The following is a 10,563-nucleotide window of genomic DNA, read 5'->3' on the forward strand; positions in this document are numbered from 1 at the left end:
TCCCAAGTAGCTGGGACTACAGGTGTGTGCCACCATGCCCAGCTAATTCTTGTATTTTTAATACAGATGAGGTTTTTTACCTTGTTGGCCAGGATGGTCTCGATCTCTTGATCTCATGATCTGCCCACCTCGGCCTCCCAAAGTGCTGGGATTACAGGCATGAGGCACTGCACCCGGCCACAGCTCTTTCTTTTTTTCGTGATTAACCAGAAATCACACGGAAGGTTCTTGAAGGCTGTGTGAATATTCGGTTCCCCTATGACCCCCAAGTGGAGGTGCTTTCTCAACTGTAGTTTTTCTAGAAAGGCCAAATATGTTGCCAGTTTGGGCTCTGAATGCAGAGTTGGTAAGAGAATAGGAAGCTGAGTTTATTTAAACACAGAAAGGAATCCTGGGGGTTTTGAACTGTCATCAAAGCCACAGCCCCAGGAAGGCATCGCTGGTGAGACTCTTTCAGGGACTGATGGAAAGCCCACAGGGCCCCTTTATGGGACTCTGGCTCCTGGGGCAAGCCTGGGTCATGAGATTTAGGGCCAGCAGTTTCCTCCCCATGCTGCCCCATGCCCCTCTCTCTTTCTTTCCTTTTTGAGACAGGGTCTTGCTCTGTTCCCCAGGCTGGAGTGCAGTGGCATGATCATGGCTCACTGCAGCCCTGACCCATGGGGCTCAAGGGATCCTTCCACCTCAGCCTCCCAATTAGCTGGGATCACAGATGTGCGTGGCTGAGCCTGGCTAATTTTTGTATTATTATTATTATTTTTTATAAAGATGAGGCTTTACTCTGCAGCCCAGGCTGGTCTCAAACTCCTGGGCTCAAGCCATCCTCCCACCTCAGTCTCCCAAAGGGAGATCATAGGCGTGAGCCACTGCATCCGGCTTTTTTGGAAAAGGTGGACCCATACATGATTCTAGACAAGGACACACAAGGAAGAGCAGCCCCAGACTAAATGGATAAATGGAGCAAAACTCCCTGGGGCACAGCCAACCAAGGCAAGGGCCTCTCCTGGAGCCTCAGTTTCCTCATCTGCAGAATGGAGGCCTAGGACAATTTCTCTGTTGACGCTAACGGTAAATGACTATTATTTTGGGGCCAAATGTGCCCTGGGGGGTCTGAGTAGGAGCTCTGGGGGCACTGTCTCTGACTCCTTCAACCTCAGCATCAAAGATGGAATCTGTACCCTGCCAGAGCCACTTGAACTGCTTGCATGAGCTGGGAAGAAGTCAGTGCACCCAGGTGAGAGGAAATAAATGAATGGCTTAAGCCAAGAAACCACAAAGGGAGATCAGGACTGAGCCCAGGAGTCAAGGACAGAGACACAAAATAATAGAAGACACTTTCTGATTTGACCTGGTGTGGGGACAACCTGTTATGGTTACCCACATGTTCTGGTTGAGGGAGCTGGGAGCTGGCACCTGATTTACATAGGGAGGGCATGAGGGTATGGGAGGTGGAGTTACGGACCCCCAATGCCTCAATTCTCCCAGCATCCATGTCCTTTGCTGTGTGACTTTGCCGCCTCTCCCAACACACACACACACCTACACACACATACAAACATACCCACTCACATACACACACCTACACATACACACACATATCTACACACATACACAGAAACATACACACACATCTACACACAAACATACGTACACGCCTACACACATACATACATATACACATACAAACACACACCCCTATACACGTACATACATACATATACACATACCTACACACACATCACACATACCTACACACATACACATACACACATACCTACACACGTACACACATATAGACATACATATGTATACACATATACACACATATGCACACATACACACATATACACAAATACGCAAACAGACGTACATATGCACACGTGCGTGCACACACACACACACACACACACACAATTAGAGGGGTGAATTCCTGGCCTTGCCCTCCTGTGCAGCCATGTGACTTGCTTTAGTAACTGGAAGGTGAGCAGATGCTTCAGTCACAGGAGACTTGCCCCTGAGCCTCTGCCATCATCATGGGACACACACGCCCCAGTCCACCCTGCTACATACGCAAGAGCCACCCCACCTAGACCAGACAACCCCAGCTTCTCTGTGATGTGGAACCAGCGGCTGCCCCATGAGTACATGATAAATAAATGCTTGCTGTAGCCGCCAGCAGCATCATTATACAGAATTCACCTTAGCGCTGAACCCCAGGGCTTCAGGGAGCAAGTTCTGCTTTGCTTTCATCTCCAGGGTCATACTTATAAACACTGAATTAGAAGTCCGGTGGGTACCTGGAAACCTACTTCCACGTCCTGCAAAAGGCAGTCTCTGTCTCTTTATTGTAGATTCTGGAGTATAAAACATTTGAGCTGGCTGCAACTTTCCTTTAGTGAGAAGTCTTGATCCAAAGTCAGTACTTTGAGGCTGGAGAGGATCTCTCTCTAAGCTGAAATCTTACCATTGCGGACTACACATGCTCCTATCTTCTTTGGGAGCTGGTTGATGACATTATTCCAACCTCTTTGGGTGACTGAGGCGATCAGTCTGGGCTCCTAGGAAGGAGGTTAGGCCCTCAGTGGTTTGGATCTGGGCTTTGGAGTTGGCGCTGACTGGAGTCCTCACTCTGCCATGTGCTGGTCTATGACTTTGGGCAATTCGCTCAGGCTTCCCTGTGTTAGTTTCTCCATCTGTAAAATGGGATGATAATGAGGGAGGACTCAGTGTGCTAACAGGTAGGGGTGTGCCGCGGGGGCCACAGGAGCTGGCACTAGCTTGTGCCCTGCCCTGGTGTCACATCAGGCACAGGTGCAGGGAAGGCTCTGGCCCCAGGTCTGGGAGTGCCTCCTGGGGAGTCACTGACCACCACAGCTGCTTCCTGGACATCTGTGCCATCTGCATGACGGCAGGTGAAGCTGCTCTTGTACGGTGCACCCCGGGCAGTGGTCTTACCGGGAAAATCAGTGTTTGAGGGTCCTCAGCCTTGCTACAACACCTGCTCTTCTGGCTGCTGGTCTCCTTGGCTGTCAGGAGGCTTCTCTGTCTTTTCCACTTTCCCAGAAAAGGTTCATCTTGTTTTTTTTTTTTTTTTTTTTTGAGATGGAGTCTCTTCAATTGCCCAGGCTGGAGTGCAGTGGTGTCATCTTGGCTCACTGCAACCTCTGCCTCCTGGGTTCAAGCAATTCTGCCTCAGCCTCCTGAGTAGCTGGGACTACAGGTGCGCACTGCCACACCCAGCTAATTTTTTTTGTATTTTTAGTAGAGATGGGGTTTCACCATGTTGGCCAGGATGATCTTGATCTCTTGACCTTGTGATCCGCCCACCTCAGCCTCTATAAAAGTGAAGGCTCATCTTTTATAGATGTGACCGGCCACGCCCAAGTGTGAGCCCCCACCTCAGGGTGTCCTGGCGGGACCTGTGGCGCTTAGGCTTTCTGTGGCTGTGTCCAAATTCTGAATCAGCCTGGAAGCTCAAAGCTTCCAGAAGACTGGTCTGCAGAACCCTGAGGTCTTCAGAATGATGACCTTGTATATTCCTTATCTGTCTGCCAGCCGACTCAGACTCACAGCTTTCAAAAGGCCAACCCTGATACAATGGGGACAGTGGACACCAGGAGGCAGGGGCCCTGGAGGCCATCCTGGAGGTCAGTGACGCAACACCAACAATGGACTCTCCCCCAGATTCATCTCTGTACCCACATCCCGTAAGACTGCTGGGGGTCAGCTCCTCCCGGCAGGGAGCTTCATCTCTTTCCTTCATGGATGTGTCCCCACACCCAGAGCGGACACCAGCATGTGGTAATGCCCAGTGAACATCGCCGAAGGGATGGAGAGAGCGGGGCTGTTCCAGGCTGGGTGTGATGTCCTGGGTGTCTTCTGGAAGGCCTCGGGGCAAGGACTCCAGCAGCTGCTTCTTGAACTGATGTTATTTTGTACGTTGCTCTTGGAACCCTGGAGGTCCCCCACGCCAAGCCACCGAAGTATCTGCCGTGACTACTGTGTAACACAAAACCATGTTCTGTTTGTTCTGCAGGCCAGAGCCTGGAGGAGCCATGGTGGTGACTGTGCTTCCAGCGGAGACAGGAAGAGGTGTGCAACTGCTCAAAACCGCATGACACAGAAGGGCACTTACACAACACACACTTCCCCTCTCACCCAGAAGCAGGCGCCCAACAGGAGCCCAATCCTTCCCTGAGCGGGATCTGATGGCAGAGGGTCGATGCTGCAACAAAGGCAGGTGCTGACTCTGAGTGCACTAGGGGTCATGACCCTAGGGGGTTGTCGGCCTGGGGGGTCATGCTGGGGGCCTGGCAGAAAGGCCCCCTTATCATAAGGAAGCCCCAGAGGGTGGGCAGGAGGTCAACATAACCCAGTTCCCCGACAGCTCCATCCAGACTTTGGCTCAGATGCAGCCAAAGAAATGCAACAAGAACTGTGCAAACCTCACTAGAGATTGGAGATCCCAGTCAGGATTCCCTGGGATTGCAGGATTCTCCTCCAATCTCCTGAGGCCTGAGCCAAGGGCACCAGTGGCACAGTGACAGGTATCACATGGTTCAGGCAACAGCAGAAGCATCGGGACCTAACCACGGTGCTCAAGGTCATGACTGCCGAATGGAGCCTTCGATGGTACATCACGTCAACGCCTCAGTAACAATTTTCAAGATCACAGGCTAGAAATTTCAATCTCTTCAAAGCAACGTTCAATGCCTGTTCCCCGATGACAAACACCACAGGTCTAGACTTTTGCAAGAACAGTTCACATTCACATCTAATCAATGCTGCAACGAACAAAAAATAGACCACGGCCAAAAAATTCACCTGCCTGCCCTAGCTCCATCCTGCCTCTCAGTGACCACAGGTAGAAGGTACGGTGCCGTGCAGGGCCGCTCACCTGGTACTGGGTGGTGGGGACCCCAGCACTGCACAGACGGCACGACTGGCAGTGAGTCAGGGCTGCCGCAAGCTGCTCACTCAGTAGCTGGCTGGGCCTGTCCCCTGCAGAGGCAGCAGGAGCCTTCAACGGTTCGGAGTCCCCATAGCTGCCCGCCCAGGCCCCCGGCCTCCCCTCTTCAGCCACACACACACACACACGCACACACACACTAATGTGTCCCCCAGGAGGCTTACAGCCTCCTCCCTCCATGACCACACCCTGCACCCATATCCTGCCCAGGGGAAGTGGAGGAGGCAAGCGAGAGGGGATGCAGGAAGCCATCACCAAGAAGCCCTTTGCCCTCCCCTCCGGGACAGTGACCTCAGGGCTGAGCAAGGGGCTGCAGGGTGGGGAAGGGTCTTTATCCCCCACCACTGCCCTGTGCTCAGCCCGAAGGATGAGGGGAGGGACTGGGGACCCATATCATCCACGTTCAAGGCAGGGGTCTTCGCGCCTTCCGCTCAGAGATGGGAATCCCCAGGCCAAGGGTTCCCGGGAGAGAGCAGACAAGATGGGCAGGGCTCTCCCCCTGCAGAGGGACAGAGGTGGCCCCAGGGGTTCTCCATCTCCCAGCTTCTCCCTCAACATCGCCCCAGGGATGGAAGCAGAAGCCAGTGGAGAATGTGCGGCAGTCAGACATCTCTGCTGGGTGCCAGGCCCACTCTGCCCAGCAGCAGCAACAGGAAGCAGTGAAGGGCTGGGCTGCATTGGGCAGAGGGTCTTTGGGGTCAGCTCAACCCAGGCTGAGGCCAATCCCGAGGGTGGCACGTGGGGCTCAGGGGCTCAGGCTGGCACAATTAACCCTGGACATTATGGGGGCACCTAAGCCCTGCTCAGGGAGCTGGGGTTGCCCACCCATCAGAAAGAAAACCCATCCTGAAAAACCGGATCCCCTGAGCACCCCAGGTACCTGCTCCTGAACGGGAACAACCGGAGACAAGGCCATTTTCCAAGCACTCAGGGGAACGCCAGGTCACACATCTGCTGCAAAGCACGCGCCTTGGGACCACAGCACCCAACAGGAAGTTGGTGCAGTGCGTGCCAGAGCCATGCACTGTTGCCGCAGGGCCAAGAAGGCATGGGGTGCTGGGGCGTGGCCTCTGCTCTCAGGCATGCCTAGCGCGTGACTCAGGCGGGAGGGCCCGACACCCCGACCTTCCTGGCTGAGCAGCGGCCAGAAGCGGCAGGAGGCAGGTGGAGGACAGGGAGCAGGTGGCTGTGAGGAGGCAGCCCGGGCCTGTCCCCTAGCAGCCCCTCCGGAGTAGGAGTCAGACCTTCCCTGTCGGCCCAGGAGCCCCTTTCTCAGGGCAGGGGGTTCTGGTGATGTTGAAGAGCTCCCCTCACTGCTGCCGACTGTGTGCCGGGATCGGCCATGTGCCAGGATCGGCTGCCCACCTTTTACCTGAGTTCCCTCATCTGATCTTCCTTGCTGCCCTGGGAAAGGGTACTGCTGTCCCCCATGCCACAGGTGACAACACGGAGGGTCCGAGAACCCTGGACTCAGGGCTGGCTGACTCCAAAGTGCGCTCTGAGCTGTGTACTGCTGAGAAGCCCAGGGCAGTCTCTGCCACTCCATCTCTCATCTCTCTGCCAGGACACAGAGGGGGCAGCCACCTTGAGGGGACAGGTGGCCCTGGGGAGGATGGGCCAGAGGTAAGAGCACCCTCTGCGGGGTTCTTCTCCCTCCCTGTGGCCTCTCCCTGCTCTGCCATTCCTTCCTGGGCTCCTCCCTCCCATGCCAGCTGCTGAGCCTGGGGCCAGGCTCTCTGGTGACTCACTCTGGGGACAGCCCAAGCTCTTCAGGGTGCCAGGCAAAGGGAGGACTTGGGTGGAACGTGCCATCTCCCGTGGTGCCGGCCACCTGCACTGTGTTGAGTCCCTGGTCCCAGGCCACCCCCGTGTGATTCCAGGAGGGAGGCTGGCACCCCCTCTCCTGGCGTGGGCACACAGCTCTGAAGCCTGCCCCAGGGGTGCTGCTGTGTGTTCCCGGCAGGATAAAGATAAAGACCGTGGTTAGGGGAGGTAGAAAGAGGAAAAGGAAGGGAAAATAAAATAGTCCGGGTGCTCAGAAAGAAAGCAGAGGTGTTGAGAGATAAACAGGAGGGAGAAGGGAGAAGGAGGAAGGTGAACAAATGGGAAAACGAAAAACAGAGAGAGGCGCCATGAGGGAGAGCTGGGGGACAGCGACCCATGTTGAGCCAGCTCTGGGCCTTGCCCCTAGCCCTGGCCGCGACATGGTTTTTACAGATGGGGAAATCGAGGCCCAAGAATATTAAAGAACATCCAAGGTCGCTTGGTGAAATTAGTGGCAAAGCTGGAACCACAGCCTCGGTGTGTCCAGCTCCAAATCGGGGTTCTTTCCTCACACACACCTTGACCTGCCGCCCTGGAGCCCCCCATGGACCTCTGGCTCCGGACAGGTGACCTCTCCTGCCTCTCAGAGCCAGAGAACAGCCTTTATCCTCGTGGCCCCCAGCACAGAGATGTTGCCTGGACTCTGTGGGTCTCCAAACACAGACTGTATTCACAGCTATCACAGACCACAGCTGCTGATGCTGCATCTCACAAGCAAAGATAAAAGTTGGAAGCTGTGAAAGTAACCTCACTGGCTGCTTTGCAGTTTCAGACACAGTGGACCAGCCCTCAAACCTCAGCTTCATTCCTGGCTCTTAAAAACAAATTGTATTTTCAGATACTTGCCAACTCTTTTTTTAAAAAGTTTCTTTGGACCAGGAAGGCAGGTGACTGGTAAATGCTGAGTGGCAGTTAGAGATACTTCATTTAAAAGACACTATTGGCTGGGTGCAGTGGCTCACACCTGGAGCTGGAGGCCAAGGTGGGAGGACTGCTTGAGGTCAGGAGTTTGAGACCAGTCTGGGCAACACAGTGAGACCCAATCTCTAACACAAAATTTAAAAATTAGCCAGGCGGCTGGGCGTGGTGTCTCACGCCTGTAATGCCAGAAAGTTGGGAGGCCGAGGCGGGTGGATCACCTGAGGTCAGGAGTTCGAGACCAGCCTGACCAACATGGTGAAACCCTGTCTCTACCAAAAATACGAAAATTAGCTGGGCGTGGTGGTGGGCACCTGTAATCCGCTACTCAAGAGGCTGAGGCATGAGAATCACTTGAACCCAGAAGGCAGAGGTTGCAGTGAGCCTAGATTGTGCCATTGCACTCCAGCCTGGGCAACAAGAGTGACACTTTCCATCTCAAAAAAAAAAAAAAAAAAAAAAATTAGGCATGGTGGTGCATGCCAGTGGTCGCATCAATTTAGGAGGCTGAGGTGGGAGGATCCCTTCAGCCCAGGAGTTTGAGGTTACAGTGAGCTATGATCATGCCACTGGGACTCCAGCCTGGGCAACATAACAAGATCCAGCTCTATAAATAAACAGATAGGTAAATAAAAATAGAAGGTACTATCAACAGTAATAAGGCAACCCAGAGTGAGTGAAAATACTTGCAAATCACGTATCTGATAAGGAATTAATATCCAGAATACATAGAGAACAAAATTCAACAGAAAACCAAACAGCCCAATTACAAAAATGGCAAAGGATTTGAATAGATACTTCTCCAAAGACAAGACACAAATGGCTAATAAACATATTAAAAGATGCTCAACATCAGTAACCATTAAGGAAAGGCAAATCAAAACCACAATGAGATACTACCTCACAGCCATTAGGCTGGCTGCTATAAAAAAGCCCAGAATAATAAGGCTTGGCAAGATGTGGATAAATGGGGACCCTGTGCACTATTGGTGGGAATGTAAAATGGTACAGCCACTGTGGAAAACAGTATGGTTGTTCTTTTAAAACTAAAAATCGAATCACTATATGATCTAGCAGTTCCACTTCCGGCAATATATCCTAAATAATTGCAAACAGGGTCTCAAAGGGGTATTTGTACCTGTGTGTTCATAGCAGCATGATTTACAATAGCTAAAACACGGAAACAACCCACGTCCACTGATGGATAAAAAGATATGCAAAGGCTGAACATGGTGGCTCATGCCTGTAATCTCAGCACTTTGGGAGGCTGACGCGGACAGATCACCTGAGGTCAGGAGTTCGAGACCAGCCTGGCCAACATGGCGAAACCCCGTCTCTACTAAAAATACAAAATTAGCTGGGTGTCATGGCAGGCAACTGTAATCCCAGCTGCTCAGGAGGCTGGGGCATGACAATCACTTGAACCCAGGAGGCAGGGGTTGCAGTGAGCCAAGATCGTGCCACCGCACTGCAGCCTGGGTGACAGAGCGAGACCCTGTCTAAAAAAAAAAGAGAGAGAGATAAGCAAAATGTGGCATACACATGCAATGCAATGGAACATCCCTCAGTCATACAAAGGAAGGAAATGCTGACATACGGTACAACATGGACGAGTCTCGAGATCATTCTGCTAGGTAAAATAAGCCAGTCACAAAATGACAAATACTGTACAATTCCAATTATCTGAGGTCCCTAGAGTAGTCATGCACATAGAGACAGAAAGTAGAATGGTGGTCCGCAGACGCAGGGGAGGGGGAATGGGGAGTTCCAGTTTAATGGGACAGAATTTCCATTTGGGAGAATAAAAAGGCTCTGGAGATGGATGGTGGTAATGGTAGTGCATATATTATGAATGTACTTAATACCACTGAACTGTACACTCAATACCACTGAGCCATACACTCAACACCACTGAACTGTACACTCAATACCACTGAACTACACACTCAACACCACTGAACTGTACCCTCAACACCACTGAGCTGTACCCTCAATACCACTGAACTGTACACTCAGTATCATTGAACTATACCCTCAATACCACTGAACCATACCCTCAGTACCGCTGCACTTTACCCTCAATACCACTGAACTACACCCTCAATACCACTGAACCATACCCTCAATACCGCTGCACTTTACCCTCAATACCACTGAACTATACCCTCAATACCACTGAACTATACACTCAATACCATTGAATTGTATACTTAATACCACTAAACTGTACGCTTAAAAGTGGTTAAGATGGCACATTTTACATGTACTTTTACCACAATAGAAAAAACTGGGAAAAAAGAAAAAGAAACTTCTGCATCATGGAGTCAACAGCAGCTCCACATTTGGGTGTATGCGTTTAAGTCAAATACTTAAGATGGATCACTAAACACGGCACAAGGTGGCTCATACCTGTACTCTCAGCAATCTGGGAGCTCGTGGTGGGTGGATTGCTTGAGCCCAGGAATTTAAGACCAGCCTGGGCAACATGGAGAAACCCTGTCTCTACAAAAAATAAAACAAAAAAATTAGCTGGGCATTGTGGTGTGCACCTGTAGTCCAGGCTACTTCAGAGGCTGAAGCAGGAGGATGGCTTGAGCCTGGAAGGTCGAGGCTGCAGTGAGCTGTGATTGTGCCACTGTACTTCAGCTGGGTGACAGAATGAGACCCTGTCTGAAAAAATATATATGAAAATAAAAATTTTAGGCCAGGCGCGGTGGCTCATGCCTGTAATCCCAGCACTTTGGAAGGCCAAGGTGGGCGGATCACGAGGTCAGGAGATGGAGACCATCCTGGCTAACATGGTGAAACCCTGGCTCTACTAAAAATACAAAAACTTAGCTGGGCGTGGTGGC

The 10,563-nt window shown here is 51.9% G+C and overlaps 1 protein-coding gene across 4 annotated transcripts in view; it reads right to left on the bottom strand.

Annotated features, from left to right (window-relative positions):
* KCNAB2 (potassium channel, voltage gated subfamily A regulatory beta subunit 2) overlaps positions 1-10,563 on the bottom strand; it is a 109,456-nt gene that overhangs the window by 72,604 nt on the left and 26,289 nt on the right. For 2 of the 4 annotated variants that reach the window (XM_011938295.1, XM_011938293.1), the window contains exon 1: positions 5,850-6,323. The exons of the other annotated variants lie outside the window; for them this stretch is intronic. The gene's annotated coding sequence lies outside the window, so the exon portion shown is untranslated. Of the gene's footprint in view, positions 1-5,849; positions 6,324-10,563 lie in introns of those variants that run through there. 4 annotated transcript variants of the gene reach the window in all.

The sequence above is a fragment of the Colobus angolensis genome, unplaced genomic scaffold (genome assembly GCF_000951035.1).
Source record: "Colobus angolensis palliatus isolate OR3802 unplaced genomic scaffold, Cang.pa_1.0 Scaffold170, whole genome shotgun sequence".
NCBI lineage: Eukaryota > Metazoa > Chordata > Mammalia > Primates > Cercopithecidae > Colobus > Colobus angolensis.